Source organism: Pseudophryne corroboree, chromosome 4 (genome assembly GCF_028390025.1).
Source record: "Pseudophryne corroboree isolate aPseCor3 chromosome 4, aPseCor3.hap2, whole genome shotgun sequence".
NCBI classification, from domain to species: Eukaryota; Metazoa; Chordata; class Amphibia; order Anura; family Myobatrachidae; genus Pseudophryne; species Pseudophryne corroboree.
In genome coordinates this window covers 696,421,355-696,447,716 of record NC_086447.1, presented here as the reverse complement: position 1 = coordinate 696,447,716, position 26,362 = coordinate 696,421,355, and the positions used below count along the sequence as shown (strand labels likewise).

Here is a 26,362-nt window from a genome sequence, read left to right as displayed (position 1 = left end):
TTAATACCATAACCCTTCCATGTTCCCTGCCCTAACCCTAATCCTCCCTTTTGGGTGCCTAAACCTTACCCTCCCCGGGATGCCTGACACTAACCCTCCATTCCCCAATGCCTAAAGCTAATGCTCCCTGCTTGGTGTCTAACACTAACCTCCTCTTCTAAGTGACTAAACCAAAGCCTCCCTCCCTGGTACCTAACTCTAACCTACCTGTCCCTACACCGCAACCCCCCTTCTAATACCTAAACCTAACCTCCCCCCTCCCCGTGGCAGGACAAGATTACATCCTGCTGAGAGGACATTCAGAATTCTAGGTGTCAGTATTTTTATGCTGTTAATCCCACCTCTGTTGGCATTTTGGTGCTGTTATTATGGCTGGTGGGTACAATTATGGTGTCAGTATTATGATAGCCAGGATCCCGCACGGAAGCCTTTTAACTGGGTACCATGCTTTGCAAAAGTATTTGCCATGAAAATGTCAAAAGCCTCACATCAGGATGGCCGAGTGGTTAAGGTGTTGGACTTAAGATTCAATGGATTTTCATCTGCATGGGATAGATCCCCACTTCTGGTTTGTATTTCAATTTCAGCTAACCAAATGAGGAAGAATTTGTCAATTAGGGAAAACTTTCAAACTATGGTGAAAGTCAATAACTTAAGCTACAGTACTTTGATAAAAAAAAATATTTTCAATCCATTTTCTCCAAAGAAACTGATTTTATATAACGTAAGTTAACAATGACATCCTAATATCCATTAAAATACCCAGTTATGTAATATTTTAAACTCCAAACAGTACAAAGTTAACCATGCACATCATAATTAACATGAATAGTGCATTAGTATTTGCCATGAAAAGCTCCTGGGCACCACACCAGGATGGCTGCATTGTTAAGGCATTTGACTTAAGATCCAATGGATATATATCTGCATGGGATCAAACCCCAATTCTGGTATGCATGTTAATTTCAGATTCCTAAATATGTACAAGGTATAACTTTATTTTTTAAGGACATGTACAAAAGTTGATGTTGCTTGCATTTGTAAACCACCATACTTGTTCCACAAAATCCTTGACATGTAACAGGGCAAAAAAGAATGATAGCGACTATCTACAAATGTTGCTTGTAATCATTCAAAAGAAAGGACAGTCTTGATAGATGAGCAGTTCGAAATGTGGTGAAAATTAATGTCTTTAAACAAATATGGAAATACTATAAAACTTTTTATTCATAAGAGCCTTACTTGTGAGGAATAGACATATAAGTATCATACTTTTAAAAAAAACAATTACCAGACTTATGTAATAAGTAACAGTCAAAGCAGTATAAAGTTTGCTGAATAAGTGCCCATGCACATTAAAAGATACATATGCTTTGCAATAGTATATGACATGTAAATCAAACCAGGATGGCCGAGTGGTTAAGGCGTTGGACTTAAGATCCAATGGATACATATCCGCGTGGGTTCGATCCCCACTTCTGGTATGCATTTTAATTTCAGCTAACTAAATATTTATGATGAAGATTTCGGCAATTAGGGAAAACTCTCAAAATTCTGTGAAAATCATTAACTTAAATTACATTGCTAAAAAATATTTTCAATCCATTTTTTCAAAGAACCTGGCTTTCTATGAAGAAAAGAAACAATGATATCATAATATCCATTAAAATACCAAAAGTTATGTAATATTTTAAACTCCAAGCGGTTCAAAGTTAACAATGCACAGGAAAATAAACATGAATAGTGCAATAGTATTTGCATTGAAAATACCCAGGGCAACATACCAGGATGGCCGAGTGGTTAAGGCGTTGGACTTAAGATCCAATGGATATATATCCTCGTGGGTTCGAACCCCACTTCTGGTATGCATTTTAATTTCGGATTCCTAAATATGTACAAGGAACAATATAATCGAATAGGGAAATGTACAAGAGTCATTTTGTTTACATTTGTAAACTACCATACATGTTCCACAAAAGCATTGAAATGTGACAGTGCAAATAAACTTATGTAATAATTTAGACTCCAAACAGTACAAAGTTTGCATAAAAGTTGACCATGCACATTAACATATACATATGCAATGGGGTTCAGAATGTAATTCTGATGGACTGGATGCATATGGTCAGAATACCGACATCAGCAACCTGACCATTAAAATCCTGACAGCCCTGCAGTTAATACCATAACCCTTCCATGTTCCCTGCCCTAACCCTAATCCTCCCTTTTGGGTGCCTAAACCTTACCCTCCCCGGGATGCCTGACACTAACCCTCCATTCCCCAATGCCTAAAGCTAATGCTCCCTGCTTGGTGTCTGACACTAACCTCCTCTTCTAAGTGACTAAACCAAACCCTCCCTCCCTGGTACCTAACTCTAAAATACATGTCCCTACACCGTAACCCCCCTTCTAATGCCTAAACCTAACCTCCCCACTCCCCGTGGCAGGACAAGATTACATCCTGCTGAGAGGACATTCAGAATTCTAGGTGTCAGTATTTTCATGCTGTTAATCCCACCTCTGTTGGCATTTTGGTGCTGTTATTATGGCTGGTGGGTACGATTATGGTGTCAGTATTATGATAGCCAGGATCCCGCACGGAAGCCTTTTAACTGGGTACCATGCTTTGCAAAAGTATTTGCCATGGAAATGTCAAAAGCCTCACATCAGGATGGCTGAGTGGTTAAGGTGTTGGACTTAAGATTCAATGGATTTACATCTGCATGTGATAGATCCCCACTTCTGGTTTGTATTTCAATTTCAGCTAACCAAATGAGGAAGAATTTGTCAATTAGGGAAAACTTTCAAACTATGGTGAAAGTCAATAACTTAAGCTACAGTACTTTAATAAAAAAAAATATTTTCAATCCATTTTTTCAAAGAACCTGGCTTTCTATGAAGAAAAGAAACAATGATATCATAATATCCATTAAAATACCAAAAGTTATGTAATATTTTAAAATCCAAGTGGTTCAAAGTTAACAATGCACAGGAAAATGAACATGAATAGTGCAATAGTATTTGCATTGAAAATACCCAGGGCAACATACCATGATGGCCTAGTGGTTAAGGCGTTGGACTTAAGATCCAATGAATATATATCCGCGTTGGTTTGAACCACACTTCTGGTATGTATTTTAATTTTGGATTCCTAAATATGTACAAGGAACAATATAATCGAATAGGGAAATGTACAAGAGTCATTTTGTTTACATTTGTAAACTACCATACATGTTCCACAAAAGCATTGAAATGTGACAGTGCAAATAAACTTATGTAATAATTTAGACTCCAAACAGAACAAAGTTTGCATAAAAGTTGACCATGCACATTAACATATACATATGCAATGGGGTTCAGAATGTAATCCTGATGGACTGGATGCCTATGGTCAGAACACCGACATCAGCAACCTGACCATTAAAATCCTGACAGCCCTGCAGTTAATACCATAACCCTTCCATGTTCCCTGCCCTAACCCTAATCCTCCCTTTTGGGTGCCTAAACCTTACCCTCCCCGGGATGCCTGACACTAACCCTCCATTCCCCAATGCCTAAAGCTAATGCTCCCTGCTTGGTGTCTAACACTAACCTCCTCTTCTAAGTGACTAAACCAAAGCCTCCCTCTCTGGTACCTAACTCTAACCTACCTGTCCCTACACCGCAACCCCCCTTCTAATGCCTAAACCTAACCTCCCCCCTCCCCGTGGCAGGACAAGATTACATCCTGCTGAGAGGACATTCAGAATTCTAGGTGTCAGTATTTTCATGCTGTTAATCCCACCTCTGTTGGCATTTTGGTGCTGTTATTATGGCTGGTGGGTACAATTATGGTGTCAGTATTATGATAGCCAGGATCCCGCACGGAAGCCTTTTAACTGGGTACCATGCTTTGCAAAAGTATTTGCCATGAAAATGTCAAAAGCCTCACATCAGGATGGCTGAGTGGTTAAGGTGTTGGACTTAAGATTCAATGGATTTTCATCTGCATGGGATAGATCCCCACTTCTGGTTTGTATTTCAATTTCAGCTAACCAAATGAGGAAGAATTTGTCAATTAGGGAAAACTTTCAAACTATGGTGAAAGTAAGTAACTTAAGCTACAGTACTTTAATAAAAAAAATATTTTCAATCCATTTTCTCCAAAGAAACTGATTTTATATAACGTAAGTTAACAATGACATCCTAATATCCATTAAAATACCCAGTTATGTAATATTTTATACTCCAAACAGTACAAAGTTAACCATGCACATCATAATTAACATGAATAGTGCATTAGTATTTGCCATGAAAAGCTCTTGGGCACCACACCAGGATGGCTGCATTGTTAAGGCATTTGACTTAAGATCCAATGGATATATATCTGCATGGGATCAAACCCCAATTCTGGTATGCATGTTAATTTCAGATTCCTAAATATGTACAAGGTATAACTTTATTTTTTAAGGACATGTACAAAAGTTGATGTTACTTGCATTTGTAAACCACCATACTTGTTCCACAAAATCCTTGACATGTGACAGGGCAAAAAAGAATGATAGCGACTATCTACAAATGTTGCTTGTAATCATTCAAAAGAAAGGACAGTCTTGATAGATGAGCAGTTCAAAATGTGGTGAAAATGAATGTCTTTAAACAAATATGGAATTATTATAAAACTTTTTATTCATAAGAGCCTTACTTGTAAAGAATAGAAATATAAGTATCATACTTTAAAAAAAAAAACAATTACCAGACTTATGTAATAAGTAACAGTCAAAGCAGTATAAAGTTTGCTGAATAATTGCCCATGCACATTAAAAGATACATATGCTTTGCAATAGTATTTGACATGTAAATCAAACCAGGATGGCTGAGTGGTTAAGGCGTTGGACTTAAGATCCAATGGATACATATCCACGTGTGTTTGATCCCCACTTATGGTATGCATTTTAATTTCAGCTAACTAAATATTTATGATGAAGATTTCGGCAATTAGGGAAAACTCTCAAAATTCTGTGAAAATCATTAACTTAAATTACATTGCTAAAAAAGTATTTTCAATCCATTTTTTCAAAGAACCTGGCTTTCTATGAAGAAAAGAAACAATGATATCATAATATCCATTAAAATACCAAAAGTTATGTAATATTTTAAACTCCAAGCGGTTCAAAGTTAACAATGCACAGGAAAATAAACATGAATAGTGCAATAGTATTTGCATTGAAAATACCCAGGGCAACATACCAGGATGGCCGAGTGGTTAAGGCGTTGGACTTAAGATCCAATGGATATATATCCGCGTGGGTTCGAACCCCACTTCTGGTATGTATTTTAATTTCGGATTCCTAAATATGTACAAGGAACAATATAATCGAATAGGGAAATGTACAAGAGTCATTTTGTTTACATTTGTAAACTACCATACATGTTCCACAAAAGCATTGAAATGTGACAGTGCAAATAAACTTATGTAATAATTTAGACTCCAAACAGTACAAAGTTTGCATAAAAGTTGACCATGCACATTAACATATACATATGCAATGGGGTTCAGAATGTAATTCTGATGGACTGAATGCCTATGGTCAGAATACCGACATCAGCAACCTGACCATTAAAATCCTGACAGCCCTGCAGTTAATACCATAACCCTTCCATGTTCCCTGCCCTAACCCTAATCCTCCCTTTTAAGTGCCTAAACCTTACCCTCCCCAAGATGCCTGACACTAACCCTCCATTCCCCAATGCCTAAAGCTAATGCTCCCTGCTTGGTGTCTAACACTAACCTCCTCTTCTAAGTGACTAAACCAAAGCCTCCCTCCCTGGTACCTAACTCTAACCTACCTGTCCCTACACCGCAACCCCCCTTCTAATGCCTAAACCTAACCTCCCCCCTCCCGTGGCAGGACAAGATTACATCCTGCTGAGAGGACATTCAGAATTCTAGGTGTCAGTATTTTCATGCTGTTAATCCCACCTCTGTTGGAATTTTGGTGCTGTTATTATGGCTGGTGGGTACTATTATGGTGTCAGTATTATGATAGCCAGGATCCCGCACGGAAGCCTTTTAACTGGGTCCCATGCTTTGCAAAAGTATTTGCCATGAAAATGTCAAAAGCCTCACATCAGGATGGCCGAGTGGTTAAGGTGTTGGACTTAAGATTCAATGGATTTACATCTGCATGGGATAGATCCCCACTTCTGGTTTGTATTTCAATTTCAGCTAACCAAATGAGGAAGAATTTGTCAATTAGGGAAAACTTTCAAACTATGGTGAAAGTCAATAACTTAAGCTACAGTACTTTAATAAAAAAAATATTTTCAATCCATTTTTTCAAAGAACCTGGCTTTCTATGAAGAAAAGAAACAATGATATCATAATATCCATTAAAATACCAAAAGTTATGTAATATTTTAAAATCCAAGCGGTTCAAAGTTGACAATGCACAGGAAAATGAACATGAATAGTGCAATAGTATTTGCATTGAAAATACCCAGGGCAACATACCAGGATGGCCGAGTGGTTAAGGCGTTGGATTTAAGATCCAATGGATATAAATCCGCGTTGGTTTGAACCACACTTCTGGTATGTATTTTAATTTCGGATTCCTAAATATGTACAAGGAACAATATAATCGAATAGGGAAATGTACAAGAGTCATTTTGTTTACATTTGTAAACTACCATACATGTTCCACAAAAGCATTGAAATGTGACAGTGCAAATAAACTTATGTAATAATTTAGACTCCAAACAGAACAAAGTTTGCATAAAAGTTGACCATGCACATTAACATATACATATGCAATGGGGTTCAGAATGTAATCCTGATGGACTGGATGCCTATGGTCAGATTACCGACATCAGCAACCTGACCATTAAAATCCTGACAGCCCTGCAGTTAATACCATAACCCTTCCATGTTCCCTGCCCTAACCCTAATCCTCCCTTTTGGGTGTCTAAACCTTACACCCTCTCCTTGGGTGCCTAAACCTTACCCTCCCCGGGCTGCCTATCACTAACCCTCCATTCCCCAATGCCTAAAGCTAATGCTCCCTGCTTGGTGTCTAACAATAACCTCCTCTTCTTAGTGACTAAACCAAACCCTCCCTCCCTGGTACCTAACTCTAACCTACCTGTCCCTACACCGTAACCCCCCTTCTAATGCCTAAACCTAACCTCTCCCCTCCCCGTGGCAGGACAAGATTACATCCTGCTGAGAGGACATTCAGAATTCTAGGTGTCAGTATTTTCATGCTGTTAATCCCACCTCTGTTGGCATTTTGGTGCCGTTATTATGGCTGGTGGGTACGATTATGGTGTCAGTATTATGATAGCCAGGATCCCGCATGGAAGCCTTTTAACTGGGTCCCATGCTTTGCAAAAGTATTTGCCATGAAAATGTCAAAAGCCTCACATCAGGATGGCTGAGTGGTTAAGGTGTTGGACTTAAGATTAAATGGATTTACATCTGCATGGGATAGATCCCCACTTCTGGTTTGTATTTCAATTTCAGCTAACCAAATGAGGAAGAATTTGTCAATTAGGGAAAACTTTCAAACTATGGTGAAAGTCAATAACTTAAGCTACAGTACTTTAATAAAAAAAATATTTTCAATCCATTTTTTCAAAGAACCTGGCTTTCTATGAAGAAAAGAAACAATGATATCATAATATCCATTAAAATACCAAAAGTTATGTAATATTTTAAAATCCAAGCGGTTCAAAGTTAACAATGCACAGGAAAATGAACATGAATAGTGCAATAGTATTTGCATTGAAAATACCCAGGGCAACATACCAGGATGGCCGAGTGGTTAAGGCGTTGGACTTAAGATCCAATTGATATATATCCGCGTTGGTTTGAACCACACTTCTGGTATGTATTTTAATTTCGGATTCCTAAATATGTACAAGGAACAATATAATCGAAAAGGGAAATGTACAAGAGTCATTTTGTTTACATTTGTAAACTACCATACATGTTCCACAAAAGCATTGAAATGTGACAGTGCAAATAAACTTATGTAATAATTTAGACTCCAAACAGAACAAAGTTTGCATAAAAGTTGACCATGCACATTAACATATACATATGCAATGGGGTTCAGAATGTAATCCTGATGGACTGGATGCCTATGGTCAGAATACCGACATCAGCAACCTGACCATTAAAATCCTGACAGCCCTGCAGTTAATACCATAACCCTTCCATGTTCCCTGCCCTAACCCTAATCCTCCCTTTTGGGTGCCTAAAACTTACCCTCCCCGGGATGCCTGACACTAACCCTCCATTCCCCAATGCCTAAAGCTAATGCTCCCTGCTTGGTGTCTAACAATAACCTCCTCTTCTAAGTGACTAAACCAAACCCTCCCTCCCTGGTACCTAACTCTAACCTACCTGTCCCTACACCGTAACCCCCCTTCTAATGCCTAAACCTAACCTCTCCCCTCCCCGTGGCAGGACAAGATTACATCCTGCTGAGAGGACATTCAGAATTCTAGGTGTCAGTATTTTCATGCTGTTAATCCCACCTCTGTTGGCATTTTGGTGCCGTTATTATGGCTGGTGGGTACGATTATGGTGTCAGTATTATGATAGCCAGGATCCCGCATGGAAGCCTTTTAACTGGGTCCCATGCTTTGCAAAAGTATTTGCCATGAAAATGTCAAAAGCCTCACATCAGGATGGCTGAGTGGTTAAGGTGTTGGACTTAAGATTCAATGGATTTTCATCTGCATGGGATAGATCCCCACTTCTGGTTTGTATTTCAATTTCAGCTAACCAAATGAGGAAGAATTTGTCAATTAGGGAAAACTTTCAAACTATGGTGAAAGTATATAACTTAAGCTACAGTACTTTGATAAAAAAATATTTTCAATCCATGACATCCTAATATCCATTAAAATACCCAGTTATGTAATATTTTAAACTCCAAACAGTACAAAGTTAACCATGCACATCATAATTAACATGAATAGTGCATTAGTATTTGCCATGAAAAGCTCCTGGGCACCACACCAGGATGGCTGCATTGTTAAGGCATTTGACTTAAGATCCAATGGATATATATCTGCATGGGATCAAACCCCAATTCTGGTATGCATGTTAATTTCAGATTCCTAAATATGTACAAGGTATAACTTTATTTTTTAAGGACATGTACAAAAGTTGATGTTGCTTGCATTTGTAAACCACCATACTTGTTCCACAAAATCCTTGACATGTGACAGGGCAAAAAAGAATGATAGCGATTATCTACAAATGTTGCTTGTAATCATTCAAAAGAAAGGACAGTCTTGATAGATGAGCAGTTCAAAATGTGGTGAAAATGAATGTCTTTAAACAAATATGGAATTATTATAAAACTTTTTATTCATAAGAGCCTTACTTGTGAAGAATAGAAATATAAGTATCATACTTTAAAAAAAAAACAATTACCAGACTTATGTAATAAGTAACAGTCAAAGCAGTATAAAGTTTGCTGAATAATTGCCCATGCACATTAAAAGATACATATGCTTTGCAATAGTATTTGACATGTAAATCAAACCAGGATGGCCGAGTGGTTAAGGCGTTGGACTTAAGATCCAATGGATACATATCCGCGTGGGTTCGATCCCCACTTATGGTATGCATTTTAATTTCAGCTAACTAAATATTTATGATGAAGATTTCGGCAATTAGGGAAAACTCTCAAAATTCTGTGAAAATCATTAACTAAAATTACATTGCTAAAAAAGTATTTTCAATCCATTTTTTCAAAGAACCTGGCTTTCTATGAAGAAAAGAAACAATGATATCATAATATCCATTAAAATACCAAAAGTTATGTAATATTTTAAACTCCAAGCGGTTCAAAGTTAACAATGCACAGGAAAATAAACATGAATAGTGCAATAGTATTTGCATTGAAAATACCCAGGGCAACATACCAGGATGGCCGAGTGGTTAAGGCGTTGGACTTAAGATCCAATGGATATATATCTGCGTGGGTTCGAACCCCACTTCTGGTATGTATTTTAATTTCAGATTCCTAAATATGTACAAGGAACAATATAATCGAATAGGGAAATGTACAAGAGTCATTTTGTTTACATTTGTAAACTACCATACATGTTCCACAAAAGCATTGAAATGTGACAGTGCAAATAAACTTATGTAATAATTTAGACTCCAAACAGTACAAAGTTTGCATAAAAGTTGACCATGCACATTAACATATACATATGCAATGGGGTTCAGAATGTAATTCTGATGGACTGGATGCCTATGGTCAGAATACCGACATCAGCAACCTGACCATTAAAATCCTGACAGCCCTGCAGTTAATACCATAACCCTTCCATGTTCCCTGCCCTAACCCTAATCCTCCCTTTTGGGTGCCTAAACCTTACCCTCCCCGGGATGCCTGACACTAACCCTCCATTCCCCAATGCCTAAAGCTAATGCTCCCTGCTTGGTGTCTAACACTAACCTCCTCTTCTAAGTGACTAAACCAAAGCCTCCCTCCCTGGTATCTAACTCTAACCTACCTGTCCCTACACCGCAACCCCCCTTCTAATGCCTAAACCTAACCTCCCCCCTCCCGTGGCAGGACAAGATTACATCCTGCTGAGAGGACATTCAGAATTCTAGGTGTCAGTATTTTCATGCTGTTAATCCCACCTCTGTTGGAATTTTGGTGCTGTTATTATGGCTGGTGGGTACTATTATGGTGTCAGTATTATGATAGCCAGGATCCCGCACGGAAGCCTTTTAACTGGGTCCCATGCTTTGCAAAAGTATTTGCCATGAAAATGTCAAAAGCCTCACATCAGGATGGCCGAGTGGTTAAGGTGTTGGACTTAAGATTCAATGGATTTACATCTGCATGGGATAGATCCCCACTTCTGGTTTGTATTTCAATTTCAGCTAACCAAATGAGGAAGAATTTGTCAATTAGGGAAAACTTTCAAACTATGGTGAAAGTCAATAACTTAAGCTACAGTACTTTAATAAAAAAAATATTTTCAATCCATTTTTTCAAAGAACCTGGCTTTCTATGAAGAAAAGAAACAATGATATCATAATATCCATTAAAATACCAAAAGTTATGTAATATTTTAAAATCCAAGCGGTTCAAAGTTGACAATGCACAGGAAAATGAACATGAATAGTGCAATAGTATTTGCATTGAAAATACTCAGGGCAACATACCAGGATGGCCGAGTGGTTAAGGCGTTGGATTTAAGATCCAATGGATATAAATCCGCGTTGGTTTGAACCACACTTCTGGTATGTATTTTAATTTCGGATTCCTAAATATGTACAAGGAACAATATAATCGAATAGGGAAATGTACAAGAGTCATTTTGTTTACATTTGTAAACTACCATACATGTTCCACAAAAGCATTGAAATGTGACAGTGCAAATAAACTTATGTAATAATTTAGACTCCAAACAGAACAAAGTTTGCATAAAAGTTGACCATGCACATTAACATATACATATGCAATGGGGTTCAGAATGTAATCCTGATGGACTGGATGCCTATGGTCAGAATACCGACATCAGCAACCTGACCATTAAAATCCTGACAGCCCTGCAGTTAATACCATAACCCTTCCATGTTCCCTGCCCTAACCCTAATCCTCCCTTTTGGGTGTCTAAACCTTACACCCTCTCCTTGGGTGCCTAAACCTTACCCTCCCCGGGCTGCCTATCACTAACCCTCCATTCCCCAATGCCTAAAGCTAATGCTCCCTGCTTGGTGTCTAACAATAACCTCCTCTTCTTAGTGACTAAACCAAACCCTCCCTCCCTGGTACCTAACTCTAACCTACCTGTCCCTACACCTTAACCCCCCTTCTAATGCCTAAACCTAACCTCTCCCCTCCCCGTGGCAGGACAAGATTACATCCTGCTGAGAGGACATTCAGAATTCTAGGTGTCAGTATTTTCATGCTGTTAATCCCACCTCTGTTGGCATTTTGGTGCCGTTATTATGGCTGGTGGGTACGATTATGGTGTCAGTATTATGATAGCCAGGATCCCGCATGGAAGCCTTTTAACTGGGTCCCATGCTTTGCAAAAGTATTTGCCATGAAAATGTCAAAAGCCTCACATCAGGATGGCTGAGTGGTTAAGGTGTTGGACTTAAGATTAAATGGATTTACATCTGCATGGGATAGATCCCCACTTCTGGTTTGTATTTCAATTTCAGCTAACCAAATGAGGAAGAATTTGTCAATTAGGGAAAACTTTCAAACTATGGTGAAAGTCAATAACTTAAGCTACAGTACTTTAATAAAAAAAATATTTTCAATCCATTTTTTCAAAGAACCTGGCTTTCTATGAAGAAAAGAAACAATGATATCATAATATCCATTAAAATACCAAAAGTTATGTAATATTTTAAAATCCAAGCGGTTCAAAGTTAACAATGCACAGGAAAATGAACATGAATAGTGCAATAGTATTTGCATTGAAAATACCCAGGGCAACATACCAGGATGGCCGAGTGGTTAAGGCGTTGGACTTAAGATCCAATTGATATATATCCGCGTTGGTTTGAACCACACTTCTGGTATGTATTTTAATTTCGGATTCCTAAATATGTACAAGGAACAATATAATCGAATAGGGAAATGTACAAGAGTCATTTTGTTTACATTTGTAAACTACCATACATGTTCCACAAAAGCATTGAAATGTGACAGTGCAAATAAACTTATGTAATAATTTAGACTCCAAACAGAACAAAGTTTGCATAAAAGTTGACCATGCACATTAACATATACATATGCAATGGGGTTCAGAATGTAATCCTGATGGACTGGATGCCTATGGTCAGAATACCGACATCAGCAACCTGACCATTAAAATCCTGACAGCCCTGCAGTTAATACCATAACCCTTCCATGTTCCCTGCCCTAACCCTAATCCTCCCTTTTGGGTGCCTAAAACTTACCCTCCCCGGGATGCCTGACACTAACCCTCCATTCCCCAATGCCTAAAGCTAATGCTCCCTGCTTGGTGTCTAACAATAACCTCCTCTTCTAAGTGACTAAACCAAACCCTCCCTCCCTGGTACCTAACTCTAACCTACCTGTCCCTACACCGTAACCCCCCTTCTAATGCCTAAACCTAACCTCTCCCCTCCCCGTGGCAGGACAAGATTACATCCTGCTGAGAGGACATTCAGAATTCTAGGTGTCAGTATTTTCATGCTGTTAATCCCACCTCTGTTGGCATTTTGGTGCCGTTATTATGGCTGGTGGGTACGATTATGGTGTCAGTATTATGATAGCCAGGATCCCGCATGGAAGCCTTTTAACTGGGTCCCATGCTTTGCAAAAGTATTTGCCATGAAAATGTCAAAAGCCTCACATCAGGATGGCTGAGTGGTTAAGGTGTTGGACTTAAGATTCAATGGATTTTCATCTGCATGGGATAGATCCCCACTTCTGGTTTGTATTTCAATTTCAGCTAACCAAATGAGGAAGAATTTGTCAATTAGGGAAAACTTTCAAACTATGGTGAAAGTATATAACTTAAGCTACAGTACTTTGATAAAAAAATATTTTCAATCCATGACATCCTAATATCCATTAAAATACCCAGTTATGTAATATTTTAAACTCCAAACAGTACAAAGTTAACCATGCACATCATAATTAACATGAATAGTGCATTAGTATTTGCCATGAAAAGCTCCTGGGCACCACACCAGGATGGCTGCATTGTTAAGGCATTTGACTTAAGATCCAATGGATATATATCTGCATGGGATCAAACCCCAATTCTGGTATGCATGTTAATTTCAGATTCCTAAATATGTACAAGGTATAACTTTATTTTTTAAGGACATGTACAAAAGTTGATGTTGCTTGCATTTGTAAACCACCATACTTGTTCCACAAAATCCTTGACATGTGACAGGGCAAAAAAGAATGATAGCGATTATCTACAAATGTTGCTTGTAATCATTCAAAAGAAAGGACAGTCTTGATAGATGAGCAGTTCAAAATGTGGTGAAAATGAATGTCTTTAAACAAATATGGAATTATTATAAAACTTTTTATTCATAAGAGCCTTACTTGTGAAGAATAGAAATATAAGTATCATACTTTAAAAAAAAAACAATTACCAGACTTATGTAATAAGTAACAGTCAAAGCAGTATAAAGTTTGCTGAATAATTGCCCATGCACATTAAAAGATACATATGCTTTGCAATAGTATTTGACATGTAAATCAAACCAGGATGGCCGAGTGGTTAAGGCGTTGGACTTAAGATCCAATGGATACATATCCGCGTGGGTTCGATCCCCACTTATGGTATGCATTTTAATTTCAGCTAACTAAATATTTATGATGAAGATTTCGGCAATTAGGGAAAACTCTCAAAATTCTGTGAAAATCATTAACTAAAATTACATTGCTAAAAAAGTATTTTCAATCCATTTTTTCAAAGAACCTGGCTTTCTATGAAGAAAAGAAACAATGATATCATAATATCCATTAAAATACCAAAAGTTATGTAATATTTTAAACTCCAAGCGGTTCAAAGTTAACAATGCACAGGAAAATAAACATGAATAGTGCAATAGTATTTGCATTGAAAATACCCAGGGCAACATACCAGGATGGCCGAGTGGTTAAGGCGTTGGACTTAAGATCCAATGGATATATATCTGCGTGGGTTCGAACCCCACTTCTGGTATGTATTTTAATTTCAGATTCCTAAATATGTACAAGGAACAATATAATCGAATAGGGAAATGTACAAGAGTCATTTTGTTTACATTTGTAAACTACCATACATGTTCCACAAAAGCATTGAAATGTGACAGTGCAAATAAACTTATGTAATAATTTAGACTCCAAACAGTACAAAGTTTGCATAAAAGTTGACCATGCACATTAACATATACATATGTAATGGGGTTCAGAATGTAATTCTGATGGACTGGATGCCTATGGTCAGAATACCGACATCAGCAACCTGACCATTAAAATCCTGACAGCCCTGCAGTTAATACCATAACCCTTCCATGTTCCCTGCCCTAACCCTAATCCTCCCTTTTGGGTGCCTAAACCTTACCCTCCCCGGGATGCCTGACACTAACCCTCCATTCCCCAATGCCTAAAGCTAATGCTCCCTGCTTGGTGTCTAACACTAACCTCCTCTTCTAAGTGACTAAACCAAAGCCTCCCTCCCTGGTATCTAACTCTAACCTACCTGTCCCTACACCGCAACCCCCCTTCTAATGCCTAAACCTAACCTCCCCCCTCCCGTGGCAGGACAAGATTACATCCTGCTGAGAGGACATTCAGAATTCTAGGTGTCAGTATTTTCATGCTGTTAATCCCACCTCTGTTGGAATTTTGGTGCTGTTATTATGGCTGGTGGGTACTATTATGGTGTCAGTATTATGATAGCCAGGATCCCGCACGGAAGCCTTTTAACTGGGTCCCATGCTTTGCAAAAGTATTTGCCATGAAAATGTCAAAAGCCTCACATCAGGATGGCCGAGTGGTTAAGGTGTTGGACTTAAGATTCAATGGATTTACATCTGCATGGGATAGATCCCCACTTCTGGTTTGTATTTCAATTTCAGCTAACCAAATGAGGAAGAATTTGTCAATTAGGGAAAACTTTCAAACTATGGTGAAAGTCAATAACTTAAGCTACAGTACTTTAATAAAAAAAATATTTTCAATCCATTTTTTCAAAGAACCTGGCTTTCTATGAAGAAAAGAAACAATGATATCATAATATCCATTAAAATACCAAAAGTTATGTAATATTTTAAAATCCAAGCGGTTCAAAGTTGACAATGCACAGGAAAATGAACATGAATAGTGCAATAGTATTTGCATTGAAAATACCCAGGGCAACATACCAGGATGGCCGAGTGGTTAAGGCGTTGGATTTAAGATCCAATGGATATAAATCCGCGTTGGTTTGAACCACACTTCTGGTATGTATTTTAATTTCGGATTCCTAAATATGTACAAGGAACAATATAATCGAATAGGGAAATGTACAAGAGTCATTTTGTTTACATTTGTAAACTACCATACATGTTCCACAAAAGCATTGAAATGTGACAGTGCAAATAAACTTATGTAATAATTTAGACTCCAAACAGAACAAAGTTTGCATAAAAGTTGACCATGCACATTAACATATACATATGCAATGGGGTTCAGAATGTAATCCTGATGGACTGGATGCCTATGGTCAGAATACCGACATCAGCAACCTGACCATTAAAATCCTGACAGCCCTGCAGTTAATACCATAACCCTTCCATGTTCCCTGCCCTAACCCTAATCCTCCCTTTTGGGTGTCTAAACCTTACACCCTCTCCTTGGGTGCCTAAACCTTACCCTCCCCGGGCTGCCTATCACTAACCCTCCATTCCCCAATGCCTAAAGCTAATGCTCCCTGCTTGGTGTCTAACAATAACCTCCTCTTCTTAGTGACTAAACCAAACCCTCCCTCCCTGGTACCTAACTCTAACCTACCTGTCCCTACACCGTAACCCCCCTTCTAATGCCTAAACCTAACCTCTCCCCTCCCCGTGGCAGGACAAGATTACATCCTGCTGAGAGGACATTCAGAATTCTAGGTGTCAGTATTTTCATGCTGTTAATCCCACCTCTGTTGGCATTTTGGTGCCGTTATTATGGCTGGTGGGTACGATTATGGTGTCAGTATTATGATAGCCAGGATCCCGCATGGAAGCCTTTTAACTGGGTCCCATGCTTTGCAAAAGTATTTGCCATGAAAATGTCAAAAGCCTCACATCAGGATGGCTGAGTGGTTAAGGTGTTGGACTTAAGATTAAATGGATTTACATCTGCATGGGATAGATCCCCACTTCTGGTTTGTATTTCAATTTCAGCTAACCAAATGAGGAAGAATTTGTCAATTAGGGAAAACTTTCAAACTATGGTGAAAGTCAATAACTTAAGCTACAGTACTTTAATAAAAAAAATATTTTCAATCCATTTTTTCAAAGAACCTGGCTTTCTATGAAGAAAAGAAACAATGATATCATAATATCCATTAAAATACCAAAAGTTATGTAATATTTTAAAATCCAAGCGGTTCAAAGTTAACAATGCACAGGAAAATGAACATGAATAGTGCAATAGTATTTGCATTGAAAATACCCAGGGCAACATACCAGGATGGCCGAGTGGTTAAGGCGTTGGACTTAAGATCCAATTGATATATATCCGCGTTGGTTTGAACCACACTTCTGGTATGTATTTTAATTTCGGATTCCTAAATATGTACAAGGAACAATATAATCGAATAGGGAAATGTACAAGAGTCATTTTGTTTACATTTGTAAACTACCATACATGTTCCACAAAAGCATTGAAATGTGACAGTGCAAATAAACTTATGTAATAATTTAGACTCCAAACAGAACAAAGTTTGCATAAAAGTTGACCATGCACATTAACATATACATATGCAATGGGGTTCAGAATGTAATCCTGATGGACTGGATGCCTATGGTCAGAATACCGACATCAGCAACCTGACCATTAAAATCCTGACAGCCCTGCAGTTAATACCATAACCCTTCCATGTTCCCTGCCCTAACCCTAATCCTCCCTTTTGGGTGCCTAAAACTTACCCTCCCCGGGATGCCTGACACTAACCCTCCATTCCCCAATGCCTAAAGCTAATGCTCCCTGCTTGGTGTCTAACAATAACCTCCTCTTCTAAGTGACTAAACCAAACCCTCCCTCCCTGGTACCTAACTCTAACCTACCTGTCCCTACACCGTAACCCCCCTTCTAATGCCTAAACCTAACCTCTCCCCTCCCCGTGGCAGGACAAGATTACATCCTGCTGAGAGGACATTCAGAATTCTAGGTGTCAGTATTTTCATGCTGTTAATCCCACCTCTGTTGGCATTTTGGTGCCGTTATTATGGCTGGTGGGTACGATTATGGTGTCAGTATTATGATAGCCAGGATCCCGCATGGAAGCCTTTTAACTGGGTCCCATGCTTTGCAAAAGTATTTGCCATGAAAATGTCAAAAGCCTCACATCAGGATGGCTGAGTGGTTAAGGTGTTGGACTTAAGATTCAATGGATTTTCATCTGCATGGGATAGATCCCCACTTCTGGTTTGTATTTCAATTTCAGCTAACCAAATGAGGAAGAATTTGTCAATTAGGGAAAACTTTCAAACTATGGTGAAAGTATATAACTTAAGCTACAGTACTTTGATAAAAAAATATTTTCAATCCATGACATCCTAATATCCATTAAAATACCCAGTTATGTAATATTTTAAACTCCAAACAGTACAAAGTTAACCATGCACATCATAATTAACATGAATAGTGCATTAGTATTTGCCATGAAAAGCTCCTGGGCACCACACCAGGATGGCTGCATTGTTAAGGCATTTGACTTAAGATCCAATGGATATATATCTGCATGGGATCAAACCCCAATTCTGGTATGCATGTTAATTTCAGATTCCTAAATATGTACAAGGTATAACTTTATTTTTTAAGGACATGTACAAAAGTTGATGTTGCTTGCATTTGTAAACCACCATACTTGTTCCACAAAATCCTTGACATGTGACAGGGCAAAAAAGAATGATAGCGATTATCTACAAATGTTGCTTGTAATCATTCAAAAGAAAGGACAGTCTTGATAGATGAGCAGTTCAAAATGTGGTGAAAATGAATGTCTTTAAACAAATATGGAATTATTATAAAACTTTTTATTCATAAGAGCCTTACTTGTGAAGAATAGAAATATAAGTATCGTACTTTAAAAAAAAAACAATTACCAGACTTATGTAATAAGTAACAGTCAAAGCAGTATAAAGTTTGCTGAATAATTGCCCATGCACATTAAAAGATACATATGCTTTGCAATAGTATTTGACATGTAAATCAAACCAGGATGGCCGAGTGGTTAAGGCGTTGGACTTAAGATCCAATGGATACATATCCGCGTGGGTTCGATCCCCACTTATGGTATGCATTTTAATTTCAGCTAACTAAATATTTATGATGAAGATTTCGGCAATTAGGGAAAACTCTCAAAATTCTGTGAAAATCATTAACTAAAATTTCATTGCTAAAAAAGTATTTTCAATCCATTTTTTCAAAGAACCTGGCTTTCTATGAAGAAAAGAAACAATGATATCATAATATCCATTAAAATACCAAAAGTTATGTAATATTTTAAACTCCAAGCGGTTCAAAGTTAACAATGCACAGGAAAATAAACATGAATAGTGCAATAGTATTTGCATTGAAAATACCCAGAGCAACATACCAGGATGGCCGAGTGGTTAAGGCGTTGGACTTAAGATCCAATGGATATATATCTGCGTGGGTTCGAACCCCACTTCTGGTATGTATTTTAATTTCAGATTCCTAAATATGTACAAGGAACAATATAATCGAATAGGGAAATGTACAAGAGTCATTTTGTTTACATTTGTAAACTACCATACATGTTCCACAAAAGCATTGAAATGTGACAGTGCAAATAAACTTATGTAATAATTTAGACTCCAAACAGTACAAAGTTTGCATAAAAGTTGACCATGCACATTAACATATACATATGCAATGGGGTTCAGAATGTAATTCTGATGGACTGGATGCCTATGGTCAGAATACCGACATCAGCAACCTGACCATTAAAATCCTGACAGCCCTGCAGTTAATACCATAACCCTTCCATGTTCCCTGCCCTAACCCTAATCCTCCCTTTTGGGTGCCTAAACCTTACCCTCCCCGGGATGCCTGACACTAACCCTCCATTCCCCAATGCCTAAAGCTAATGCTCCCTGCTTGGTGTCTAACACTAACCTCCTCTTCTAAGTGACTAAACCAAAGCCTCCCTCCCTGGTATCTAACTCTAACCTACCTGTCCCTACACCGCAACCCCCCTTCTAATGCCTAAACCTAACCTCCCCCCTCCCCGTGGCAGGACAAGATTACATCCTGCTGAGAGGACATTCAAAATTCTAGGTGTCAGTATTTTCATGCTGTTAATCCCACCTCTGTTGGCATTTTGGTGCTGTTATTATGGATGGTGGGTACGATTATGGTGTCAGTATTATGATAGCCAGGATCCCGCACGGAAGCCTTTTAACTTGGTCCCATGCTTTGCAAAAGTATTTGCCATGAAAATGTCAAAAGCCTCACATCAGGATGGCCGAGTGGTTAAGGTGTTGGACTTAAGATTCAATGGATTTACATCTGCATGGGATAGATCCCCACTTCTGGTTTGTATTTCAATTTCAGCTAACCAAATGAGGAAGAATTTGTCAATTAGGGAAAACTTTCAAACTATGGTGAAAGTCAATAACTTAAGCTACAGTACTTTAATAAAAAAATATTTTCAATCCATTTTTTTCAAAGAACCTGGCTTTCTATGAAGAAAAGAAACAATGATATCATAATATCCATTAAAATACCAAAAGTTATGTAATATTAAAAATCCAAGCGGTTCAAAGTTAACAATGCACAGGAAAATGAACATGAATAGTGCAATAGTATTTGCATTGAAAATACCCAGGGCAACATACCAGGATGGCCGAGTGGTTAAGGCGTTGGACTTAAGATCCAATCGATATATATCCGCGTTGGTTTGAACCACACTTCTGGTATGTATTTTAATTTCGGATTCCTAAATATGTACAAGGAACAATATAATCGAATAGGGAAATGTACAAGAGTCATTTTGTTTACATTTGTAAACTACCATACATGTTCCACAAAAGCATTGAAATGTGACAGTGCAAATAAACTTATGTAATAATTTAGACTCCAAACAGAACAAAGTTTGCATAAAAGTTGACCATGCACATTAACATATACATATGCAATGGGGTTCAGAATGTAATCCTGATGGACTGGATGCCTATGGTCAGAATACCGACATCAGCAACCTGACCATTAAAATCCTGAGAGCCCTGCAGTTAATACCATAACCCTTCCATGTTCCCTGCCCTAACCCTAATCCTCCCTTTTGGGTGTCTAAACCTTACACCCTCTCCTTGGGTGCCTAAACCTTACCCTCCCCGGGCTGCCTAACACTAACCCTCCATTCCCCAATGCCTAAAGCTAATGCTCCCTGCTTGGTGTCTAACAATAACCTCCTCTTCTTAGTGACTAAACCAAACCCTCCCTCCCTGGTACCTAACTCTAACCTACCTGTCCCTACACCGTAACCCCCCTTCTAATGCCTAAACCTAACCTCTCCCCTCCCCGTGGCAGGACAAGATTACATCCTGCTGAGAGGACATTCAGAATTCTAGGTGTCAGTATTTTCATGCTGTTAATCCCACCTCTGTTGGCATTTTGGTGCCGTTATTATGGCTGGTGGGTACGATTATGGTGTCAGTATTATGATAGCCAGGATCCCGCATGGAAGCCTTTTAACTGGGTCCCATGCTTTGCAAAAGTATTTGCCATGAAAATGTCAAAAGCCTCACATCAGGATGGCTGAGTGGTTAAGGTGTTGGACTTAAGATTCAATGGATTTACATCTGCATGGGATAGATCCCCACTTCTGGTTTGTATTTCAATTTCAGCTAACCAAATGAGGAAGAATTTGTCAATTAGGGAAAACTTTCAAACTATGGTGAAAGTCAATAACTTAAGCTACAGTACTTTGATAAAAAAAATATTTTCAATCCATTTTCTCCTAAGAAACTGATTTTATATAACGTAAGTTAACAATGACATCCTAATATCCATTAAAATACCCAGTTATGTAATATTTTAAACTCCAAACAGTACAAGGTTAACCATGCACATCATAATTAACATGAATAGTGCATTAGTATTTGCCATGAAAAGATCCTGGGCACCACACCAGGATGGCTGCATTGTTAAGGCATTTGACTTAAGATCCAATGGATATATATCTGCATGGGATCAAACCCCAATTCTGGTATGCATGTTAATTTCAGATTCCTAAATATGTACAAGGTATAACTTTATTTTTTAAGGACATGTACAAAAGTAGATGTTGCTTGCATTTGTAAACCACCATACTTGTTCCACAAAATCCTTGACATGTGAGAGGGCAAAAAAGAATGATAGCGACTATCTACAAATGTTGCTTGTAATCATTCAAAAGAAAGGACAGTCTTGATAGATGAGCAGTTCGAAATGTGGTGAAAATTAATGTCTTTAAACAAATATGGAATTATTATAAAACTTTTTATTCATAAGAGCCTTACTTGTGAAGAATAGAAATATAAGTATCATACTTTTAAAAAAAAAACAATTACCAGACTTATATAATAAGTAACAGTCAAAGCAGTATAAAGTTTGCTGAATAATTGCCCATGCACATTAAAAGATACATATGCTTTGCAATAGTATTTGACATGTAAATCAAACCAGGATGGCCGAGTGGTTAAGGCGTTGGACTTAAGATCCATTGGATACATATCCGCGTGGGTTCGATCCCTACTTCTGGTATGCATTTTAATTTCAGCTAACTAAATATTTATGATGAAGATTTCAGCAATTATGGAAAACTCTCAAAATTCTGTGAAAATCATTAACTTAAATTACATTGCTAAAAAAATATTTTCAATCCATTTTTTCAAATAACCTGGCTTTCTATGAAGAAAAGAAACAATGATATCATAATATCCATTAAAATACCAAAAGTTATGTAATATTTTAAACTCCAAGCGGTTCAAAGTTAACAATGCACAGGAAAATAAACATGAATAGTGCAATAGTATTTGCATTGAAAATACCCAGGGCAACATACCAGGATGGCCGAGTGGTTAAGGCATTGGACTTAAGATCCAATGGATATATATCCTCGTGGGTTCGAGCCCCAATTCTGGTATGTATTTTAATTTCGGATTCCTAAATATGTACAAGGAACAATATAATCGAATAGGGAAATGTACAAGAGTCATTTTGTTTACATTTGTAAACTACCATACATGTTCCACAAAAGCATTGAAATTTGACAATGCAAATAAACTTATGTAATAATTTAGACTCCAAACAGTACAAAGTTTGCATAAAAGTTGACCATGCACATTAACATATACATATGCAATGGGGTTCAGAATGTAATCCTGATGGACTGTATGCCTATGGTCAGAATACCGACATCAGCAACCTGACCATTAAAATCCTGACAGCCCTGCAGTTAATACCATAACCCTTCCATGTTCCCAACCCTAACCCTAATCCTCCCTTTTGGGTGCCTAAACCTTACCCTCCCCGGGATGCCTGACACTAACCCTCCATTCCCCAATGCCTAAAGCTAATGCTCCCTGCTTGGTGTCTAACACTAACCTCCTCTTCTAAGTGACTAAACCAAACCCTCCCTCCCTGGTACCTAACTCTAACCTACCTGTCCCTACACCGTAACCCCCCTTCTAATGCCTAAACCTAACCTCTCCCCTCCCCGTGGCAGGACAAGATTACATCCTGCTGAGAGGACATTCAGAATTCTAGGTGTCAGTATTTTCATGCTGTTAATCCCACCTCTGTTGGCATTTTGGTACCGTTATTATGGCTGGTGGGTACGATTATGGTGTCAGTATTATGATAGCCAGGATCCCGCATGGAAGCCTTTTAACTGGGTCCCATGCTTTGCAAAAGTATTTGCCATGAAAATGTCAAAAGCCTCACATCAGGATGGCTGAGTGGTTAAGGTGTTGGACTTAAGATTCAATGGATTTACATCTGCATGGGATAGATCCCCACTTCTGGTTTGTATTTCAATTTCAGCTAACCAAATGAGGAAGAATTTGTCAATTAGGGAAAACTTTCAAACTATGGTGAAAGTCAATAACTTAAGCTACAGTACTTTGATAAAAAAAATATTTTCAATCCATTTTCTCCTAAGAAACTGATATTATATAACGTAAGTTAACAATGACATCCTGATATCCATTAAAATACCCAGTTATGTAATATTTTAAACTCCAAACAGTACAAAGTTAACCATGCACATCATAATTAACATGAATAGTGCATTAGTATTTGCCATGAAAAGCTCCTGGGCACCACACCAGGATGGCTGCATTGTTAAGGCATTTGACTTAAGATCCAATAGATATATATCTGCATGGGATCAAACCCCAATTCTGGTATGCATGTTAATTTCAGATTCCTAAATATGTACAAGGTATAACTTTATTTTTTAAGGACATGTACAAAAGTTGATGTTGCATGCATTTGTAAACCACCATACTTGTTCCACAAAATCCTTGACATGTGACAGGGCAAAAAAGAATGATAGCGACTATCTACAAATGTTGCTTGTAATCATTCAAAAGAAAGGACAGTCTTGATAGATGAGCAGTTCAAAATGTGGTGAAAATTAATGTCTTTAAACAAATATGGAATTATTATAAAACTTTTTATTCATAAGAGCCTTACTTGTGAAGAATAGAAATATAAGTATCATACTTTAAAAAAAAAAACAATTACCAGACTTATGTAATAAGTAACAGTCAAAGCAGTATAAAGTTTGCTGAATAATTGCCCATGCACATTAAAAGATACATATGCTTTGCAATAGTATTGGACATGTAAATCAAACCAGGATGGCCGAGTGGTTAAGGCGTTCGACTTAAGATCCAATGGATACATATCCGCGTGGGTTTGATCCCCACTTATGGTATGCATTTTAATTTCAGCTAACTAAATATTTATGATGAAGATTTCGGCAATTAGGGAAAACTCTCAAAATTCTGTGAAAATCATTAACTTAAATTACATTGCTAAAAAAGTATTTTCAATCCATTTTTTCAAAGAACCTGGCTTTCTATGAAGAAAAGAAACAATGATATCATAATATCCATTAAAATACCAAAAGTTATGTAATATTTTAAACTCCAAGCGGTTCAAAGTTAACAATGCACAGGAAAATAAACATGAATAGTGCAATAGTATTTGCATTGAAAATACCCAGGGCAACATACCAGGATGGCCGAGTGGTTAAGGCATTGGACTTAAGATCCAATGGATATATATCCGCGTGGGTTCGAACCCCACTTCTGGTATGTATTTTAATTTCGGATTCCTAAATATGTACAAGGAACAATATAATCGAATAGGGAAATGTACAAGAGTCATTTTGTTTACATTTGTAAACTACCATACATGTTCCACAAAAGCATTGAAATGTGACAGTGCAAATAAACTTATGGAATAATTTAGACTCCAAACAGTACAAAGTTTGCATAAAAGTTGACCATGCACATTAACATATACATATGCAATGGGGTTCAGAATGTAATTCTGATGGACTGGATACCTATGGTCAGAATACCGACATCAGCAACCTGACCATTAAAATCCTGACAGCCCTGCAGTTAATACCATAACCCTTCCATGTTCCCTGCCCTAACCCTAATCCTCCCTTTTGGGTGCCTAAACCTTACCCTCCCCGGGATGCCTGACACTAACCCTCCATTCCCCAATGCCTAAAGCTAATGCTCCCTGCTTGGTGTCTAACACTAACCTCCTCTTCTAAGTGACTAAACCAAAGCCTCCCTCCCTGGTACCTAACTCTAACCTACCTGTCCCTACACCGCAACCCCCCTTCTAATGCCTAAACCTAACCTCCCCCCTCCCCGTGGCAGGACAAGATTACATCCTGCTGAGAGGACATTCAGAATTCTAGGTGTCAGTATTTTCATGCTGTTAATCCCACCTCTGTTGGCATTTTGGTGCTGTTATTATGGCTGGTGGGTACGATTATGGTGTCAGTATTATGATAGCCAGGATCCCGCACGGAAGCCTTTTAACTGGGTCCCATGCTCTGCAAAAGTATTTGCCATGAAAATGTCAAAAGCCTCACATCAGGATGGCCGAGTGGTTAAGGTGTTGGACTTAAGATTCAATGGATTTACATCTGCATGGGATAGATCCCCACTTCTGGTTTGTATTTCAATTTCAGCTAACCAAATGAGGAAGAATTTGTCAATTAGGGAAAACTTTCAAACTATGGTGAAAGTCAATAACTTAAGCTACAGTACTTTAATAAAAAAAATATTTTCAATCCATTTTTTCAAAGAACCTGGCTTTCTATGAAGAAAAGAAACAATGATATCATAATATCCATTAAAATACCAAAAGTTATGTAATATTTTAAAATCCAAGCGGTTCAAAGTTAACAATGCACAGGAAAATGAACATGAATAGTGCAATAGTATTTGCATTGAAAATACCCAGAGCAACATACCAGGATGGCCGAGTGGTTAAGGCGTTGGACTTAAGATCCAATCGATATATATCCGCGTTGGTTTGAACCACACTTCTGGTATGTATTTTAATTTCGGATTCCTAAATATGTACAAGGAACAATATAATCGAATAGGGAAATG

The 26,362-nt window shown here is 38.0% G+C and overlaps 19 non-coding genes across 19 annotated transcripts; all 19 read left to right on the top strand.

Moving 5' to 3' along the window:
* The first annotated feature begins 1,401 nt into the window (after positions 1-1,401).
* Positions 1,402-1,484, top strand: TRNAL-UAA (transfer RNA leucine (anticodon UAA)). Its single transcript has one exon. It is a non-coding gene; the product is annotated as a tRNA-Leu (tRNA).
* Positions 1,485-1,782: 298 nt separating this feature from the next.
* TRNAL-UAA (transfer RNA leucine (anticodon UAA)) lies at positions 1,783-1,865 on the top strand. The gene has a single exon. It is a non-coding gene; the product is annotated as a tRNA-Leu (tRNA).
* A 2,980-nt stretch (positions 1,866-4,845) lies between these two features.
* Positions 4,846-4,928, top strand: TRNAL-UAA (transfer RNA leucine (anticodon UAA)). Its single transcript has one exon. It is a non-coding gene; the product is annotated as a tRNA-Leu (tRNA).
* Positions 4,929-5,227: 299 nt separating this feature from the next.
* Positions 5,228-5,310, top strand: TRNAL-UAA (transfer RNA leucine (anticodon UAA)). The gene has a single exon. It is a non-coding gene; the product is annotated as a tRNA-Leu (tRNA).
* A 1,181-nt stretch (positions 5,311-6,491) lies between these two features.
* On the top strand, positions 6,492-6,574 carry TRNAL-UAA (transfer RNA leucine (anticodon UAA)). The gene has a single exon. It is a non-coding gene; the product is annotated as a tRNA-Leu (tRNA).
* Positions 6,575-9,537: 2,963 nt separating this feature from the next.
* Positions 9,538-9,620, top strand: TRNAL-UAA (transfer RNA leucine (anticodon UAA)). Its single transcript has one exon. It is a non-coding gene; the product is annotated as a tRNA-Leu (tRNA).
* Positions 9,621-9,919: 299 nt separating this feature from the next.
* Positions 9,920-10,002, top strand: TRNAL-UAA (transfer RNA leucine (anticodon UAA)). Its single transcript has one exon. It is a non-coding gene; the product is annotated as a tRNA-Leu (tRNA).
* Positions 10,003-11,183: 1,181 nt separating this feature from the next.
* TRNAL-UAA (transfer RNA leucine (anticodon UAA)) lies at positions 11,184-11,266 on the top strand. The gene has a single exon. It is a non-coding gene; the product is annotated as a tRNA-Leu (tRNA).
* Positions 11,267-14,229: 2,963 nt separating this feature from the next.
* On the top strand, positions 14,230-14,312 carry TRNAL-UAA (transfer RNA leucine (anticodon UAA)). The gene has a single exon. It is a non-coding gene; the product is annotated as a tRNA-Leu (tRNA).
* Positions 14,313-14,611: 299 nt separating this feature from the next.
* Positions 14,612-14,694, top strand: TRNAL-UAA (transfer RNA leucine (anticodon UAA)). The gene has a single exon. It is a non-coding gene; the product is annotated as a tRNA-Leu (tRNA).
* Positions 14,695-15,875: 1,181 nt separating this feature from the next.
* TRNAL-UAA (transfer RNA leucine (anticodon UAA)) lies at positions 15,876-15,958 on the top strand. The gene has a single exon. It is a non-coding gene; the product is annotated as a tRNA-Leu (tRNA).
* Positions 15,959-18,921: 2,963 nt separating this feature from the next.
* On the top strand, positions 18,922-19,004 carry TRNAL-UAA (transfer RNA leucine (anticodon UAA)). The gene has a single exon. It is a non-coding gene; the product is annotated as a tRNA-Leu (tRNA).
* A 299-nt stretch (positions 19,005-19,303) lies between these two features.
* On the top strand, positions 19,304-19,386 carry TRNAL-UAA (transfer RNA leucine (anticodon UAA)). Its single transcript has one exon. It is a non-coding gene; the product is annotated as a tRNA-Leu (tRNA).
* A 1,181-nt stretch (positions 19,387-20,567) lies between these two features.
* TRNAL-UAA (transfer RNA leucine (anticodon UAA)) lies at positions 20,568-20,650 on the top strand. The gene has a single exon. It is a non-coding gene; the product is annotated as a tRNA-Leu (tRNA).
* Positions 20,651-22,392: 1,742 nt separating this feature from the next.
* TRNAL-UAA (transfer RNA leucine (anticodon UAA)) lies at positions 22,393-22,475 on the top strand. The gene has a single exon. It is a non-coding gene; the product is annotated as a tRNA-Leu (tRNA).
* Positions 22,476-22,774: 299 nt separating this feature from the next.
* Positions 22,775-22,857, top strand: TRNAL-UAA (transfer RNA leucine (anticodon UAA)). Its single transcript has one exon. It is a non-coding gene; the product is annotated as a tRNA-Leu (tRNA).
* A 1,714-nt stretch (positions 22,858-24,571) lies between these two features.
* Positions 24,572-24,654, top strand: TRNAL-UAA (transfer RNA leucine (anticodon UAA)). The gene has a single exon. It is a non-coding gene; the product is annotated as a tRNA-Leu (tRNA).
* A 299-nt stretch (positions 24,655-24,953) lies between these two features.
* TRNAL-UAA (transfer RNA leucine (anticodon UAA)) lies at positions 24,954-25,036 on the top strand. Its single transcript has one exon. It is a non-coding gene; the product is annotated as a tRNA-Leu (tRNA).
* A 1,182-nt stretch (positions 25,037-26,218) lies between these two features.
* Positions 26,219-26,301, top strand: TRNAL-UAA (transfer RNA leucine (anticodon UAA)). The gene has a single exon. It is a non-coding gene; the product is annotated as a tRNA-Leu (tRNA).
* Positions 26,302-26,362: the final 61 nt, after the last annotated feature.